Source organism: Thermobia domestica, chromosome 5 (genome assembly GCF_964235325.1).
Source record: "Thermobia domestica chromosome 5, izTheDome1.hap1.1, whole genome shotgun sequence".
Taxonomy (NCBI): Eukaryota; Metazoa; Arthropoda; class Insecta; order Zygentoma; family Lepismatidae; genus Thermobia; species Thermobia domestica.
The window spans coordinates 279,253,393-279,261,176 of record NC_137458.1 but is presented as its reverse complement, the minus strand read 5'-3'; the positions used below and the strand labels follow the sequence as shown (position 1 = coordinate 279,261,176).

The 7,784-nt window shown below is 33.5% G+C and overlaps 1 protein-coding gene across 2 annotated transcripts in view; it reads left to right on the top strand.

The window, feature by feature from the left end:
* The first annotated feature begins 311 nt into the window (after positions 1-311).
* Rrp47 (Ribosomal RNA processing 47) overlaps positions 312-7,784 on the top strand; it is a 34,056-nt gene continuing 26,583 nt past the window's right edge. The window contains exon 1 of one of the 2 annotated variants that reach the window (XM_081760142.1): positions 312-521. The gene's annotated coding sequence lies outside the window, so the exon portion shown is untranslated. Of the gene's footprint in view, positions 534-7,784 lie in introns of both variants that reach the window. The other variant, XM_081760141.1, reaches the window with a different exon arrangement.

The window sequence follows — 7,784 nt, the reverse complement described above, 5'->3', positions numbered from 1 at the left end:
TTGATGATTTGTCAGTAGTTAAATGTGGTTTCTGTTACGAAGATGCTCTACTTGGTTTCCATTGTGATTTCGTATTAATTTTTTTCGTTTAATTTGTTTCTACATTTTGACTGTTTTTGACTAGTGCATTTTTTTATATGTGTGTTTTATAATAATTCATTTTTGTGCCTTCCTATCTCTTTATTTAATCAGTATTTTAATTGCTACAATCAGGCAATTTTGGTAAGTCCATGTCGCCTATTTTTTTCTTACTTTTGCAGTTTTACCGCATATTTTTAATCAAGTATCGTTTTATAATCTTTTTCTACAGATAACAATTTCAGTGATATAGTCGACTTTGTGGTAATGAAGCGACCGCAATATTTGATATTTTTTCTTAAAAGAAGAAGATGATTTTATCAACAGTATTGGTAGTATTATGAAGGTGAAGGAGTATAAACATTGGAACATGTAACCACGGTGGGCCGTATGTGAGGGAAATTTGTATCAACGTTATCAATTGTAAATATCTAGTGACAAGTGTAGGTAAATAGGTAAGTTGGTAGAAAAAATGTTACTTAACTTAGTATAATACTGTTTGGGTTATTTTCCAAACAAAAAGTTTATTTGGGGCGGTATCACCCAGAGATGGTGCTGTAAACACTTAAGTATTGGAGTGCTTTGCTCTTAGTTTTTATTCAATTTTTACTATTTACATTTCAATATTTGTGACAATTTTGTTCTTTATTACAATTTTAAAATACTGTGATTCAATTTCAATATGTTCATGCGCCGCTTATCCTTCCTTAGTACATTACCAGTGTGAAAAACAATTATACTTAAAACAGGCTAATTGGGCCATTTTGGCACGAGCCATCTTAATACATAATCCTATCTCAAACAATTTTCATTTAAAACAACATTAGTGAAACAGCCCACAGGGCTCTAAGGCCGAGAACTTTCTTTCTGTAAATCTCCCGTAAGGGAGGTAACTGGAACTGGAAGACTAAATTTTCGGAATATTTTTGGAGTATGTTTAGTACAAGGGGTCCAGAAGCACGTAAAAAACACAAAATTTACAGGAGAAATGAGTGATGCAAGTACTTAGACGTAACATAACGTAACCAAATCTAAGCTAACCTAACATAAACTAACGTAAACTAACCAGAACTAACCTAAACTAACGTAATATTAGTAGAAATAAGCGAAATTCTATCATTTTTTGGAAAATTATGAAGGACTCCTACACTAATATAACATGAACTAAACTAACCTAACGTAACCTAAACTAGCGTAACCTAACTTAAACTAACCAACTCTACCCTAAACTAACCGAATGTGAGCCTTGCATTTTGTATAATATCTAATGTTGACATCTTTAAAAATCGTATGCTGCCTTCAATTCCTCGGTGCAGGACATATGTACAATTACAAGAAATGGAGCATTTTCCGTGCAGTTTCACTATACGGATCCATAGTGTAAGTAGTAGTAATAGGAACAGGTTGGAAGCCCCTGAGGGGTTTGTTGGGTTCTGTTCTCGACATAAAATTGACAAATTAAAGACTTCTTCAAATTTTCCTGTACATTTTACAATCTGTGGATCCGTATAGTAAAACTGCACCGCATTTTCTTTTAAAAGTTCCCTTTTTGGAAAAATGTGAATTTGCTGTGTGGTTTCACGAGAATGTAGGAGCCTGAGCGAGCGAAGATAAAAGTAACATAGCGGGTTAAGGACAGTTTAACAGCCAGTTTATGATATATTAGGTAGCTTACATTACGTGTAACTTTTCGTGATGTGTCTCCTTGCTTGGTTTTCCGTGTTCTTGTTTCACACTCCCACGTTTAACCAAATCTTCTTGGGTAAATGTGTAGCAGAAGGGGCCCAGAATTAGATATCTATCTATCTATCTATACAGATAAGTTGAAGTAAGACAAGCATAATTGATGTTAGGAACAAGGTTTGCCCAAGTTCGGGTTGAACCCACCGTAAAACCCACTTGGGTTTTAGACCTTTTTGTTAGTATATTATTGATACAAGTAAGGTGATCACATTGAAAGAGATTTTTACCAGATTTTGAACTTCCCTTGGACAAATTGGATTCTTTCACGTTAAAGTATACAACAACATTCAACATAAGACCATTATAATACTTTTAAATGCGCTGAATGAATAAAAAATCTTACCTTAGATTGAGATTTTTTATAGAACAAATTAATGCATGGGTTATGCTTATAGTCTATTTGAAGTAAAATTTGCAATTTTATATTTTAGAAAATGCTTTCCATAAATAGTGTGCTCGCCGACATTATCCTTCATAGGTTTGACTGGTTTAAAGCCATAGGTGCTGCCACTGCCAGTAACTATGTAAATAAATTAGTAAAGCTATTAGTATTATTTCTGATCTTTGATGGTAACACAAGTATTCTTCAGTAAAATTCAGTTTAGTTCAGTCATTTGTTCGTACTCTTTAAGGAAGCATTCTGTAGAATCAACACCAGTAATAGCATAAAAATTATTGTCAAATTTACGAAGCTTAATGCTTAAGAATTCCGAAGACTACATAACGCTTACTATGTCAAATGATGAATTCAGACTTCCATACCGTAGAAGCTTCGAGGTACAGTAAAGATAGCTGCATTGAAAAACCCATCGTGAAACAAGTGCTCGGGAAATTCTCTTAATTGAACGCACAAATCATCGGAAGAGAATACTTCAACAATAAAACTATTTATTTTACGATGGAAGATATTTAACTTCATTTAAGACATTTTGAAACAACATTTACTTCGTAAAATCTTTGTTAAGTGTTTTAAATTAATTTTTCGGAAAGAACCGTCTTGCAACAAGTGCTCGGGAAATTCCCGTAATTGAGCGCACAAAGTATTGGAAGTGAACTTCAACAATAAAACCAGTTGTTTTATAAAACATGATTATATCTTTGTTTTAAATTAATATATTTGGTATTCATATTTGGAGAATGCCACTGAAGTAGAGGTCTGCACGGCCCGGAATTTTTAGCCCGGCCCGGTCCATGAATTTATAATATGAGGCCCGACCCGAGTCCGAAATATGCTTTATCTTTTTAGGCCCGAGCTTGTCTGATAATCAAATGAACCCAAAATAAGCCCAAATTAACGCAAAATTCTATTTTTATGTACAACAATTGGAGGTTTAATTTTGCATGATTCAGAGAGAATAACGAAATAAAGGTTATCATTTACACTTACTAACTATATGAATTCTCTAAAAAAATTATCATTTATATAAATTCCGTCTCCCTAAGCCTCGGTGCATAATCGTGGGACGTAAAACTAAATATTTCATTTATATATAAATTATCGTGAAATGCCCAACATCAAATGAATACTCGTAATATATATATATATATATATATATATATATATATCAATGTGTGCAATTCTTATGCAAATGCATGTCTACTGGACTCAAAGCAGTCATTGTCGATTGGTGTGAAGAGAAAGAATGGAATCCACAAACTTTCACTTACAGATAAGCTAAGCATATTTATTTTTGTTACTTTTAGTTTCTTTCAATTGCACAATGATAATCAGATTTTTAGTGTGGGCATCTCAAGTTACAAATTTAGATGTACTTTAAAAGTTCTCCGGAAAAAAATGGTTCAATAAATATCAGGGTTAACTGGTTTAAACCAGCTTTTTTTTTTTCTTTGAGAAAAACCAACTGGTTTAAACCAAAAAGCAAAAAATGTTCTTAAAAATGTGAGTGTTCGTAAAATTTTGATGAATACACATTTGTGGGTTATCACGTGTTATACCCGCATATTATTTGTATTATATTCAGATCTAAATTCCCTATTCATTACCCAAAGATATTATACTACAAAAGCAACTTTTTTTTTAAAAAAAAAAAAAAGTTTATAAATGTTTCTTTTGTGATTTTTAAATTGATTGTTATTATTGTTATGCAATTGAAATCAAAGAAAAATTCTAAATATTGTTTCGTTTTAATAATGTTTACTATTGATAAAATACAGCGAAATACCGTACTTTTTGGGGAGGGGGGAGTATACAAACCCCACGAGAGGCATTTACTGAAATCAGAAGTATCTGCGTTATCTATGGATCAGAGCCAAAGTGGACTTAAATAATTCTTATCTTTATTCTCTTTTTCTTACTGATATGCAAGGAGTTATATTTCTTTAACTTGGACTACTGAAGTCGTAGTGAACAAACTTGGACTTAATTAGTTCTTCTGTACTCTGCAATATTTTGAAATTGTCCATATGTAATTCTGTATAATGGTTTCACTTGTGCAGCTGTTGATCTTTTGACTTTCTCAAATGACTCTTCACAATTAGACATTTATATTAAAAGTATGTAAAGATCAGTACAACGTATCAGGAGTCCTTCGTGAGTGAGTCGGCAGACGTATCGCATTTGTGGCCAGTTAGTCCCGGTTTCGAGTTCAAATGGAGGACAATTTGTTTCGGATGTAAGTGGAGAAACGGTTTGGATCCCGCTTTAAGCTTATGTGACCCTTTCCAGCATAACTCGATTGTTGCATGATAACACCAAGGTGAAACAAACTTATTTCTGTCCATATGTGAAATAAATACATAGAGGAAATTATTTAAACAAAAAAAGTGGTTTAAAAAAACAGGTTTAAACCAGGTTTTTTCAATTTGCCAACCCTGGTAAATATCGTTGTATCCTCGTCGCCATAAGTGCCTTTACATCGCAGTGACGGGTATGTGACCGCGCAGTACTCCAAGGAAGGGATGGTTGTATAAGAATTTTTGATTAATTTTGAAGAGTTTTTATTTTGACTAGGGAATTAACATAGGTATAGGGAGTAAAGACACAGATTTGAAGCATCAGTGCACGAAAAGATTCGTATTCTCAGTTTTTCTATTTATTGTTTTATATGTTAAGTTAAACACCACAATATGTATCACTGATATCGCAGATCGTATTATTTTGTAAAATCGTGTCTGTAACCTATTGTCAAAACATTCATCTCAAGACATGATGTAGAGAAAAGAGAAAGAGATGAGACATCTGTAATATATGTATAATTACTCAATAAGTAATTATAAGTAAATTAGACTCAATAAGTAATTGTAGAAATTAGTTAAAGGACACGTAAGAGAGCGAAAAGGAGGTCTGGAAGTCTGAACTTTTTAGAAACGTCCTAGATAGGTGAAAATATAGTTAAAAATTGCAAAAGGTATCATGTAATTTATCTTTCTTTTCTTATATCCTAGTATACTTTTTTCTTTCACATCCAAACATCTCTATTCAGAATTACGAGATGTTTGTGAAGAGAGGTGAAGAGAGAAACATTTCCATCTCAAGAATTATATCAGAAAAAAAACTTTTGACTTAGGCTAGATTCGAACTCGTAACCCTTGAATCCATAAGTCTGCGCTCTACCGATTGAGCTAACAATTGCTGTTGCAAAAGCCTGATTTTTACAACTACCGGTTGCTGAATGGTGTGTATTAACGAAATTGGCCGAGATAATTGCTTCATATAGCTATTGCAATAATAATAATAATAATAATAATAATAATAATAATAATAATAATAATAATAATAATAATAATAATAATAATAAAGAAGATGATGAACAGAATTTAAAATGTCGCATTGTTAAAAAATTTGGTGTGCGAAGTTAGTCCTAATATGAGATTTTATTAATTATATATAATAAATGTAAGCGTGGTTTATTCGTGCGTGCTACTCAAACTGCGCAACTCATAAGGGTTGTACGCGTATGGTACAGTAGCCTTGCGTCCTCCAACCGTGAAGAAAGATTCGGTTTGAACCTATGCGTGTCCTAAGAGGAAGGAGGAGATTCAAAGAAAGAGAAATGGTTTAGAAATTATGCAAAAATAGAATATCTCACGAGGTGAGGTGATATAGAGTTCAGCGTGTCTTTCAGCTGTGACTCTATACAAGATGTGCATCTACGACTTAACGTGGAATCCGAACCACACGACTCCTGCCGGGAATCGAAACCCGTATCATCTCTAGCTCTATCATGAGAGACACACAAGGGCGCCCATATTGTGGTTTTCAAAGGGGGCAAGTATAAGCGACATTTCAAATATAGTTCCAAAATTTGGGGTAAATATTCAAACAATTTTTGGGTTTTTGATCTTGCAAAGTATAATTTCCTCTAGAGGGGGCAATCGCCCCCTCTTACTCCCTTAATGGGCGCCCCTGGAGACACAGGGACATGCAAAAATAATCGAAAATAAACGATATTAATGTTAAATCCATAGCTATTGAGTACATGAATTATGAAACCTTCTATATCGTTCACATCAAAGTTTAGCATTATCGGCATGGAGGTTTAATGGGAGGGGTGAAAATTTAATAATTCTTAATTGAAAGATATGAGTGTCTATTCAATAGTTTTCGGGGATGCTGAAATTAATAATTACACTCCAGATACCATTAAAGCCCAAAGCTTTACTCTTTCGTTAGCAGGAACGTTATTCATTTACTTAACTCAGGAGACCTTAAAGTTAAGGATATGAAACTCCATGCATATATTTCTAATTCAAAATTATTAGATACGTATTGTAGCTTAGACTTCTAAGGAGGGGAAGGGCCAATTTATGCAATGATTTCCTTCACATTCGAATAAAATATTGATCCATTATATTGTGAAAACTCATTTCGAGTAGTGTCATTGCTAATAGTTTTCCGTATTTGTTTAGACCCCTACTCATTTATAACAGAATCTCACTTTTCCTGTAACACCTAAGCAAGCACTTAGTAAAGTAAATGCAATTAAAATCTATATTCATAGGACAGTGGTGCAAATGCAGTTGAGCTCTTCGGCAATCTTTAGCATGGAAAGAGAAAAAAGCCACCACATTGATATTGGAAAAGTAGCTAATGAATTCCTCCCCGAAAAAGGTCACCGCACATTTATTTTACAGATGGTGGTTTATAGCTATATGTAAGTTTGTTGAAATTGCTCCATAGTTGTGGGGGCGAGACACTGAAGTCATCCGTAATAAGGGGGCAAGTGGCATGTAAAAGTACTCAATATGAACAATATTAATATCGAAATCGTTATGGTATTAGTTTTCGTAGTCGCAGATGAATAGTGACGCTGTCGATGTTGCTTAAGTTCCAGTTAAGCCTTGGTTGGCATGGAGGTCAGAGTGGGAGGGTGACAGGCAAATAAATAAATAAATAAAATAAAATAAAATCGAAAACATCCTTTATTTGTGTCGAATATATAGTTTTCGGGATCTCTGACATAAACAGTAATATTCCAGATGTGGTATATGACCAAGGTTGGCCCCATTCGCATGCGGTTTCAGAGGAGAGAACCGGTGAAGATTTCAGAACAGTTCCTTTGACTTAAGTTTCAATACACTTAGAGTGAGGAGTGGTAATACACAAATACTGGTGTCACATCCGGACCTATCAGAGGTATTTCTGGGGAACTGTCGTTGCTCCAGGGAGGCATTACCCCATGATCAGTCCCTAAAATTCTTACTGCTTTACAGGAGCGTAGGCAGGAATTTATTTCAGTGATCGAAAGCATTTTTAGGGTTAAATTGTTCAGATGGTAATGTATACGTATACTAAATTCGTTTAAAATCCCTCCAGGAGCCCATGTTGCATCGTACGTTCAACTGTACTTTTTTCTGAATCAAAACTTTCTTTCTCTCTCTCTCTCTCCCTCTATATATATATATATATATATATATATATATATATATATATATATATATATATATATATATATATATATATATATATATATATATATATATATATATATATATATATATAT